We start from the raw sequence: 12,159 nt of genomic DNA, 5'->3' as shown, positions 1-12,159 counted from the left end.
TGGATTTCTGAGACCCAAGTGCATGATTTTGCATTTTTTGGCATTAAACTGTAGTTGCCATTCTCTTGACCATTTCTCTAATCTGCCTAGATCCTCAATCATTTGTTTTACCCCTCCTGGTGTGTCTACCCTGTTGCATACCTTTGTGTCATCTGCAAAAAGTCACATTTTACCCTCAATTCCATTTGCAATATCACCAATAAAGATATTAAAAAGCACCGGTCCAAGTACAGATCCCTGGGGTACTCCACTTGTAACCTTTCCCTCCTTTGACTGTACTCCGTTTACTACAACTCTCTGTTGTAGTCTGTTGGTCCTGCAACCACGCTCTTATCCATTCAACTATCTTAGAATCCAATCCCAAGCTTTCAAGTTTATTTAACAGTCTGCGATGTGGGACAGTGTCAAAAGCTTTACTAAAGTCTAGATAAGCTACATCTACAGCCCCACCTTGACCTATTACTTTAGTCACCCAGTCAAAAAAGTCAATAAGATTTGTTTGACATGATCTTCCCCCAGTAAACCCATGCTGTTTTGGATCCTGTAAATTGCTGGTTTTGAGATATTCTACAACTCTTTGTTTTAAGAGTGTTTCCATTAATTTCCCTACTACTGATGTAAGGCTCAATGGTCGATAGTTGCTTACCTCTTCCTTGCTTCCACTTTTGTGCAGTGGGACTACATTCACTGTTTTCCAGTCCTCTGGGATTACTCCAGTAGCTAGTGACTGGTTGAATAATTCTGTTATTGGTTTTACCAGCTCCCCTTTAAGCTCTTTTAGTATCCTTGGATGTATCCCATCTGGCCCCATTGATTTATCCACTTTCAGTTTTGAGAGTTCTGTGAGGACTTTCTCCTCTGTAAATGTACTTGCCTCTCCCTCAGTTTTCTGACTATACTTGCAACTTAACTGTGGCCCCTTCCCCTCTCTTTCAGTAGTGAATACTGAGCAGAAATAATTATTAATATTATCTGCTATTACATTGTCCCCCTCAAGAAAACTTCTACTCTCTGTCTTCAGTCTAATTATTCCACTTTTTGTTTTTCTCCTTTCACTTATATACCTAAAAAAAGTTTCCCCCCCTTTACTCACTGACTGGGCCATTTTCTCTTCAGCCTGTGCTTTTGCACATCTGATTACCTTCTTAGCCTCCTTCTGTCTAACAAGATACACTTCTTTGTCCTCATTCTTCTGCGTCTGCTTAAATTTCTTAAAGGCCAACTTTTTTGCTTTCACAATACTTGCTACTTCTTTTGCAAACCACAATGGCTTTCTTTTTCTTGTGTTTTTCCTTACTCTTTTGACACAAAGTTCTGTTGCTTTTAGAATTGCACTTTTTAATTTTTCCCACTTATCCTGCACTCCTTCCAAGTTCTTCCACTCTGCCAACTGGTAATAATATTCTCTGTACAGCGCTGCGGAATATGTGTGCGCTATATAAATAACTGGTAATAATAGTCTCTGTACAGCGCTGCGGAATATGTGTGCGCTATATAAGTAACTGGTAATAATAATCCCTGTACTGCGCTGCGGAATATGTGTGCGCTATATAAATAACTGGTAATCTAGGTCTATAATCAGGCCAGTCACTGGCACTTTGCAGTCGCTCTCTGACAAGGGCATCTGAGGTCAGCATTTGGAAGTTTCCTCTGTCTCATGGTGAGATCACAGATTTGCACCTTGTATGGAGCAGTGGTGGAAATGTCTGAGCCGCCTGCTGGGGACATAATGGTGCAGATATCTCGTTATCAGGAAGAAACGACTGAATGCCATTTATCTCCCCGCATGGAGCTACAGAGGTGGGAACCTGACATTGTGCGAGCAGCATGGGGGCCAGATTGGTGGAACCTGCACATTGTCGCAGCTGACGTCATCATTATTTATACATAACATAAAGCATTAGATACAGGATTGTTTATAAGGCACCCAACTAGCACTGCGACACCAAACACAAGTCCACACACACTCCCCAGCCACCCACACGTGACACGTCCTGTCCCCCATATGTCCCAGTCCCCCTCACATTCCAGTCCCACCACGCGTCCCAGTCCCCCAACACGTCCCAGTTCCTTCACACATCCCAGTCCCCCAAATGTCCCAGTTCCTCCACACATCCCACTCTCCCCACACATCCCAGTCCCTCCACACATCCCTATCCCCCACACGTCCCAATCCCCCACACATCCCAGTCTACCCACATGTCCCAGTTCCCCCACACATTCCAGTCTCCCACACATCCCACTCTCCCCACACATTCCTATTCCCCACACGTCTCAGTAACCCACACATCCAAGTCCCTCCACACATCACAGTCACTCCACACATCACAACCCCCCAACACATCCCAGCCCCCACCACATCCCATACCCTACACACACATCCCACTCCCCCACACATCTCAGTCACTCCACACATCACAACCCCCCAACACATCCCAGCCCCCCACCACATCCCATTCCCCACACACACATCCCAGTCCCCCCACACAACACAGTCCCTCCACACATCACAACTCCCCTACACATCCCAGTCCCCCCCACACATCCCAGTCCCCCCACACACTCCAGTCCCCCACATGTCCCAGTCCCCCCCACACCTCCTAGTCCCCCCACACATCCCAGTCCCCCACACCTCCCAGTCCTCCCTCAGCTCAGATGGCCTTCTCATTGTTATATATGTGAGTTACTATATTATGACTGTAATGAAACATCGGATTATGAGTAGTGCAGTGGTTCCCAAACTTCTTGAATCACGGAACCCTACAGTATTAGAATATTTTTCACGGCACCCCTAGGACAAGAGTTTATTACCGAGAATTTGAAAAACAAAATATTAAATGAAATTAGCTGTGATTACATTTTACCCTTAGGTCCAGTTATGTTGTGAAGAACATGATTCACTTCTGTTTACTCACATATTTTATAATTGGAAGCCACAAGCACTGATTTTGCCTATTTCATTGACAATGACATTTTTTAATTAGTTCTGGACCACCAACCTGAGGCACCCCTGCGAGTGCTCCGCTGCATCCCAGGGTTCCTAGGCGCACAATTTTGGAACCACTGGAGTAGTGTTAGATACAACATACTGTATTTTTTGCTCTTTATGTTATGTTTTGCTCCTGATACAGAGCAGAGAATTGTTATTTCCTGAGGGGAGACAAGCATCAGTGAATATCTTACCCACAGAGCTAACCACACATCTGATACACACCTGTGCTTTGCAGTGAAAATGGTGGGGCTGATTCAGAGGTGCGTGCAAATCATGCCCTGCTGCAATTTCTCAAGGACTTTATGTGACAGAGTGAGCAATCCTGCGATCCCCAATTAGCAGGGCCGGATTAAGCCTTCGGGGGGCCTGAAGCACTTTAGATAGGGGGTCCTCTTCCACTTGTCATTACTGGCCACTAACTGCACGGGAGAATATTACACTGTCAAAACACAGAGTATCACAGGCAGTATAAACTTGGTCAACAAGTAACTGCAGGGGGGGGGGGAAGGGGCGGATTTACTAAATATATATATATATATATATATATATATATATACAAAACAATGTGCAAGTCAGGCACTCCCAATAAAAGGCTGTAGATATCCGGTGCCCTCACAATGTAAATACAAATGGAAGGAGCTGGTGCAGCACTCGGTATCAAAACAATGAAAGAAACTCACGGAGCCATAAATGTGGACAACGTTTCAGTTGTATTAAACAACTTTTGGCAAGTCTTGTATGTTCTTGCACTGTTTTATTCATGTAAGACTTGACAAAAGTTGTTTAATACAACTGAAACGTTGTCCACATTTATGGCTCCGTGAGTTTCTTTCATTGTTTTGATACCGAGTGCCGCACCAGCTCCTTCCCTCTATATATATATATATATATGTATATATATATATATATATATATATATATTACTACATGAGAAACCTGTGTTTGTCCCTCTGTAGGAGCCCGGACAGGCCCAGCACTGCCTCTGATCAAAAACCCTCCCATGACGAGGCCGCTGCTGCTGTCCTCCATGGGCCTGAGAAGCATATGATGAGCTCCACCAAGCAGAGCTCAGCACAACACCCTCAGCCTCTGACCTCTTGTGCAAAATCTCATGGGACTTAGTCAACTCCCAGTAATGCACTGCACACTTAAGCAGTCAGTGTGCCTTGGCTCCCGATGCTCAGCACCAATAATCTTTGTCACATTGGCAGATAGGCGAAGCTGCAGCACTACCCCACTCCCATGCACAAAACCTTTAGCTAAAAAAAAACATACATGCCAACCACAGGGGGCCCCTAGATAGAGGGGGCCCAGGGGTACTGACCCCCTGTGCCCCCCCTTAATCTGGCCCTGCCATTTAGCATAAATGCTTAGCTGTGCTGGTGAATATGATCATCGATGTACGATCAGTCAACATCGACTCCTCCAGCAGCCCCTGCATGGCGCAAAGCCTCCATTCTATCCATTGTAACTTTGCTAAATATGGCTGAGGCTATGGTGCTACCAAAATCAATCACAGCGGCATGCCGAGAGACACACACAACTCCTGTAACACACCCGTGACCCCTTCTTGATCCCTTTAGTTCACCCCCCAGTCAGGGAGCATTTGTGGGAGGTAATGGTGTGTTTGGCCCATATGCAGACGTGGTTCAGGGACTACGATCTTGATTACATTCCTGTATGCTGTAAAATGGCTCCGGTGCAGTTACATAACAATGCCAGTGCAGTCCAAGCGGTGGCTTGGGGGAGCCGGCGCCATGTGGGCACATGGTCTCAACACATTCCATGTGGTCTAGTGTCTGTGTGGAATCTCCTAAAAATATTCGTCCAAAATGGCTGCTGCCATGCGGGAGACTGACGGTCATACTGGACCTCTAGCACAGTTTGCACAGCATTACCGGGAAGTGCCGGATTCTGGGAATGCTTGTACATCGTCTGGCAACCAGCATGAAACCGCTGGCAGTGAGCAAGAAGCCCGAGCACGTAACCTCTTGCAATTAGCCTGTAATCCCTGGCAACAAGCATGAAACCCCTGGCAACCAACAAGAAACCCCTGGCAACCAGCATGAAACTACTGGCAGTGAGCAAGAAACCCTGAGCACGTAACCTCTTGCAATGAGCCTGTAATCCCTGGCAACAAGCATGAAACCCCCAGCAATGAGCATGAAACCCCCAGCAGCAAGCATGTAACCCCTGGCAATGAGCATGAAACTCCCAGCACCAAACATTAACCCCCAGCAATGAACATGAAACCCCCAGCAGCAAGCATGAAACCCCTGGCAATGAGCATGAAACCCCCAGCAGCAAGCATGTAACCCCTGGCAATGAGCATGAAACTCCCAGCACCAAGCATTAACCCCCAGCAATGAGCATGAAACCCCCAGCAGCAAGCATGAAACCTCTGGCAATGAGCATGAAACCCCCAGCAATGAGCATGAAACCCCCGGCAATGAGCATGAAACCCCCGGCAATGAGCATGTTGCTAAAACAATAATTTATGGTGATGATTGGGGGTAGGGTATAATAAAAAGAAATGAAAGGGTCTATGTGCCCTCTTATTATAAATTCCTTTTCCCAATGTACAGTATACCACTTGAAGGCATTAGGCGGAGCGCCGCAGATCTCGCCCAGGTAATTGCACATTTACAAATAACATTCTCTACACAGACTGACACACAGCAGAATATTATTGAGACTGAATCTGGCATACGGACAGCAGCAGACGGGGTGACAACAGCGAATGGCGCTGAGCTGCAATTCCTAGATCTCAGTTTAATTTACACTGTGTAAAGGGCTTTCAGTTATCATCAGACTAAAGTAGTCACTCTACATTCAGCTTCCAATCATGCTCTCCGCGAAACGCTGCCTGCCGCGGCTTATTGAAAACATCAGTTACTCCGTCTTCTGACACTGAGAACTCCCTGTCAGTGACCTGCATGTAAATGAGATCTCTCCAGGACTTATACAGTACGGTAGTAGTGGAGCGAGGAGGGAAGGCTAGTAGCTGGAGAACTGCATTTATAAGCGGAGACATGATAATGCATCGCACGGTCTGTTCACAAAATAATCTCATCGATTGCGACTTACATTACAGGCTTTGGGCCTGATTTGGCAACGCTCACCTAGCAGTGGTCATTCCAGTGGCGTAACAATAGCCCCTCGGTCGCGGGGAGGCACTGTGTAAGCGGGGGCACCGGGGGGCTGCAGGGCTATTGTAACGCCACAGACCTGCAGATTTAATTATATGCGTCCCGGCTCCCCTCCTGGCTTGTACTGATGCTATTGAGACGTTCCATCATAAAATGTCCGCCCCCATATAGCAGACTGTTCTCTGAAACTGTCTGCGGTATGGGGGGTGGACATTTTGTGATGGTCTGTTTTTCATTGCAGAAGCCAGGAGCGGAGCCGGGACTGCGCAAATGAAAAGTTCTGCTGCTCCCTGCTGTGCGGAGAGGTAAGGCAAGGGGAGGGAGGGGGGATGGCACGGGGATGCACGGGGGGGATCGGCTTCCCTAACACATCCGGGAGCAGGGCCGGGAGCAGGGGATAGCGAGCTGTGTGGAGTGCGGCCGTGCAGTGCAGGCGGACATTGTGGCTACGCTGTGCAGAGTCACACACCGGGTCAGGAGTAACCGGGCAGCGTCTGAGCGGTTGATCAGCTGCTGCCCGGTATTATCCTAAAATCCCAGGATTGGATACTTCAAACCCGGGATTTAAATCCCAGCAATTTTGGGTCCAAATGCGGGGTCCCGTTAATCCCGAGATTGGCCGCCCAAGTCTAGGACATATCTGTATATGTTTAGGGAGGCTAGAAAATAAATTATCTTCAAATAGTTAAGTAAGCTAAAGGACTCTGGGGGACACTTGTTTTTCTTGTAAGTGCAAATATATATATATTCCAGGAACGATAACTTTAGGAAATCTGTTTTATATGATCTCCATAAATAACACAGAACCCCCTCTGGATTATTTGTCAGTTTGTTGTGGATTCATCAGATCCTGTAACTTCTATATTGTAGTTACTTCACTTCTAGGTTATTTTGGGACTGTGTTATTATTAGGGATGTTTGGTTCAGTTCACAAATCTGCGGTCTCCCGAGACATCATAATAAAGCAAATAAACTCCTTTAGAAGCTGCGTTTTTTCCAGTGGTTATGGAACTACATGTCCCATCAGGCTGTGGCAGACACAGCTTTGTAATTCCACAGGAGTCAAGGATTGCCAAAAACTAGATCTGTCAGATCTGGGGGCAGGGAGGTATGATCAAGCTCCACTGGGAACAGAGAGAGGCAATGGTCATCTGCTGCTGGGCTCCTGCTCCCAAGGGGGCACCTCTCATCCCCTGTGAGTTTGAATCAGTTAATTGAAAGCTGTCAATATCACTTCTGTGGCTGACTCCCCCTCCTAGCAGGACAATGGACATCACACTCTCTTCATTCTAAACATCATTTTTGCAAGTGTTACACTCTGTATTAGAACCCAAGACCTATCCCACTAGAAGCAGACACCTTACTGATTGAGATATTTGCTCATGCATAGGAAGCATGAGATGTCTAGCTATATGAAGTTACTACACTACAGAGCTCTGCCTTATAGTAAAGGTGTTGAACTAACAATTATACATAGTCAGAATCTGTAGGATTGCTGTACAGAAACAAGTAGCTCTATCGATAAAGTGTCTATCTCTAGTGAGACAGGTCACAGGTTCTAATCCTTTGTATGACGGATAAGCAATGTATTTGTTTAAAATAAATGATAATGTGAATAAATGTGGGGCAAAGTAACAAAATGTACGGATATATATTCTGGATTGTTCTTTTTAGGGAGGGAAATAACCATCTTGACTTCAGTCTACTGGGACGGACCTACGCCACTGATTGTGAATACTGGAGTTATTTTTATGCTGGACTGATTCTGATTTGGAAGTAAAGCAAAAAAATAAAAAATAAATACAAATAATAAAACAAGTTATTTGGTATCTGGAACAAACCATGTTGCAATTCAAGGGGAACAAATGCATTTCTATGCAGGGTACATACTTACTGCTTTTGCATGCAGCCCACAGATGTTAGAGGGCTTTATTGCAGTTTAGATGTCATTGTGGATACACCCCATCTAATTCTAATATCTCTGCACATGTAACATCTGCCCCCCTGCAGTGCAGCATGGTGTTGCCAGTTGCTTGCTTTTATGGTTTGCTCACAGATATTAATCAAGGCCTTAGTGCCATCATATTTTGTGGTATTTTACAACAGGGAAGAAGTTATTAATCACCAGAGATGTACACAGAACCTCATGTTTTGTTTTGGATCATTAGTCATCTTCATGTTTTTTTTTCTTTTGTATCTGTCATTTTTTTTTTATTGCTAATAACAGCCATAAACATGTCATTTGGGCCTATTTTTGTTTATAACATTAATTTCCAGACATTTCCAGTCACATTTAACCATCTTGTTCACCAATATTTGCCAAAGTCCAGGGGGCTAGATCAAAGGAACGGAGCTGCGGCACAAACACACACCGTGTAATTTAAGAATATAACACATCTATGGAACATTGCAGCACGGCGTTGGTAGACAGGGTGGCAGCTTAATAAACTATATGACATTATGAAGGACTTTGAGCAATACCTAAAATCTCCCAGAATTCATCTGAGGGTCAAAATTTTAAGCTGGGCATCCATTACTGCAATTTCTCGCAGCAGTGTATGCCCAGCCGATCACAAGCGAGCTGCCCGGGACCTTCCAGGGTGGCAGGGTGTCCATTTTAAAGGTGAAACCTTTACCTCTTTTCTTTAGCTTTGGGAAATATTTAAATTTCAGCTGCCAATTCCTTAACTTTGTCTCATGGACCACATTTAGTATATGTTGTAATACTGTCATAACTGGTAGTAGCCGCAGCACTAGTACTGTGTTGCTGCTCCTGCTTTTCTCTTGACTCACCATTATGGACTTTCAGCACTATTAAAGTAATGGTGGCATCTACTGAACATAATTTTTTAAGTACATTGCCTGAATAACAACACAAGTTGTTTTTTTCTTTTTTTTAACACTTTAAGTCTGAACAACACTCTGTGCTGCGATGCTACAGCACACAGCCCTTCACTGATGACTCTGAGTATGAGTATCTCACTGCACTTGATCACAGTTACAACAGCTTTTTAAGTAACAGTCATAAAAGCCCACAGTAGCCCTTAATCACAACGTAGCCTGTCCTATGCCCTCTCCTTCTGGCGTTCTGTGTTAAATGGTGCCCAAATATTAAGAGAAGGACTTTTATTGAATCCAAAAACATGCAAGATCCAAAGCCAGGATGACTTTTTGCTTAGTTTTTGGATAATCGTGGCATGAAATACTGAGCCAGGACATGGAAATACTTGGAAACCAGAAGTTCAGGTGGTTTATACTTCCAAGGAAACAAAAACCACACATCTCAGTGGATGTAGATGAAGTCTCAGCCAAGCGGCTCCTGACTGTCCTGTTACAGGCTGTGTTTGAAAAATGGAAGAAGGTGACTGGCTGGTAATTTATCTACTATACCTCTCTCCAAGGCTTAGTACAAAACCCAAAGAGGTAAGAGAACCCTGTAATGGAGTTAATACGATTGGTGATCCTAAATTATGTGATTATTTATAATACACACGTTACTGTAAACAGCCTCTACCACTTTTAGATAATTAAATAAAAAAACAATTGATTGATTCGACAGTCTGTCTGTAACCAGGACCATGATTCAGACCTGACCTTCCGGCTGCAAATCGTCAGAGCCCTACGATGTGTTAGCCGCCGCCCGGTCAGAATGAAAATCTGCCACTCTGTGAATTTGGGGAAATCCAATCGCAATCACTCTCCATCTAATGGACCCCCCCCCCCCCCCCCCCCCATGTGTGCAGTATCACTCTGCACTGTTCAGCACTGAAATGATCCAGGTCTGGCACTGACATCATAGGTCCTTCCTTCCAAGGCAGGGGTCCGCCTGAGTTTCGTGTGGCACTCCCTGAAAACGTTCTGGTGCCGCCCCCACACGTGCGGCCGCATGTCAATCACAACCTGCATTAAAAGGCCATCGCTGGCTTTGAGTACACCGAGGGCTCGCGCATTCGCACTATGATCCCTGTGCTTGCCAGGTCTCCCGACAATCGATCGTGCTGCGGATTCACAGCCCAGCGAATTGGACTGAATTAGCCCCTATATTGGGTAAATTGTTACCCTTGTATGTGCAATATAGCGTTCAACTAGTGAGGTCTCAGTTTTTGCTACATTGAAATTCTGTTTAGATTTGCCTATTCCCACTGTCACGTGGCCCCCTAAACATGGACCCCCGGCTGACCATGACCAGGGCCAGCCTTTAGCCGCCTGAGGGTCACACACTTGGCAGGGAGCTCCCGCTTTTCTTAGAATCGCATCTAACTCCATGGCTTCACTTTTTTTGCTTGGATTAGTTTTAAGTTCCAACGTGATTCCTACTAAATACTTTTGCAGCTGGACCGTGGAAGCTTTCACATGTGCTAGGGACGGATCGTAACTCACGTCAGTGCGCTACACGCCAACGTGACTGTTTGAAACTTTCCACTTTACCACTCATGCAGTGTAATCTCTGCTTCTCCCAACTTCAAAAGCAGCTGCAGCCGGCTAAGTCAGTATTAATGTTCCCCGTGTACACGATGGGGAAGGATTGCTTCCAATGGAAATGTGGGCACCATCTAAGGAGCTGTACTAATATAAATAATAATAATTTGTATATCGTGTTCCGTTGCGTAACCACGGAACAATCTATTTGCTACATGCAATGGATAAATAATCTCGCTATTGTTTGCAGAACGCATTGCTGGTAACAGCGGCCTGTGAATAATATTATTTTTTCAAGCGTTAAGGATTATTTTATTGGTTCTCATTACAGGGCAATGGTCTAGATTAAATATTAATACCTAGAATTTGTTACAGTTATCAATTGAGCTTATGTGCAGCAGGTACCATATGTTATTGTACAATAATGCACAGCCAGTAATCACGGTACTGGCAATGTTCATAGAGTCAGTGGAAGAATTCCCGGGAAAAGGGAGGGGTAAGTGCTTATCTGTATGGGGGCGGCCAGCGATCAGCAATGATTTGGTGGTCCTTTGGCATTGCAAGCTGAATTTGTTGGTATGCACTGAGCACCAATCATAGACCACTGTGGCCTATCAATCAGGGACTGCTGCCATGAGCCAATCAGAGAGGGGAGTGGTTGAGCAATTTAGGCTCATCATGTTATACATAGCCAATCTGGGCTGTCAGGTCAATTCAACAATGATGATCAGACTTGAAAGATGACATCGAGAGAAGGCGCCATAATTAATGACGAAAATGCCAGCCTAGAAGATCCTGCCTAGTATTCTGTGTAGGAGCCTGCCCAGGTTGAGGCTCATATTTATTGATGGCATACAGTATGTCTCTCTTCTTTGGATAAGGATTCCTCACTCTGGGGTGGAGGGGGTAACAAATGACCCCCCCCCCACCACCCTTTGCGATTCTGATTTTTTTTATTTATTTAGAGCAGCAGCGATAGCAGGCATTAGGACCCAGTGGTCTTACTGAGGCATCATCTTCCACGCATGTGCAATACTTACTGATTCAACCAGCAGGAACTCCCAGCCAGGCCACCCAGCTGCACAGATAGAAGAACCGCACGCAGCCTGGAAATCAGTAACAGTCGGCCAGGGCAGTTGGCAATGAGGTATGAGGTGGTGGAGGTAAATGAATAAGGTAGCTGAGCTGGTGATGCATTGTGACCCACTGTTCTACTGTCACTCTGTGCATGACCCACTGTCACCCTGTGTATGTGCCACTGTCCCTCTGTGTATTTACCCCTGCCAGGTGCCTTTTAGGGAGACCATGCTCATTTTCTGGGCACACACGTGCATTAGGTATGTGCAAATGTACCGAGCGCCGCTACGCTCCACCCTCTCCTATGATGGTGCCCACCCCCCATAATTTTATCCGGCTCCGCCCATGAGTGCAATGCAAGGCGGTTACATGCTCTTTGCCAAGGATTTACATGTTCATTGCCAGGGGCAATATATCGCTAACCGTAATCTGTAACTTCTGGGTAGCAATATACGCTACCCAGTAGGACCTCTAGCATATATCATCTGTCCAGTGGAACCTGTAGCATCTGTCTCCTGCCAG

This window comes from Crinia signifera, chromosome 6 (genome assembly GCF_055691185.1).
Source record: "Crinia signifera chromosome 6, ASM5569118v1, whole genome shotgun sequence".
NCBI classification, from domain to species: Eukaryota; Metazoa; Chordata; class Amphibia; order Anura; family Myobatrachidae; genus Crinia; species Crinia signifera.
Note: the sequence above shows the minus strand (reverse complement) of the source record.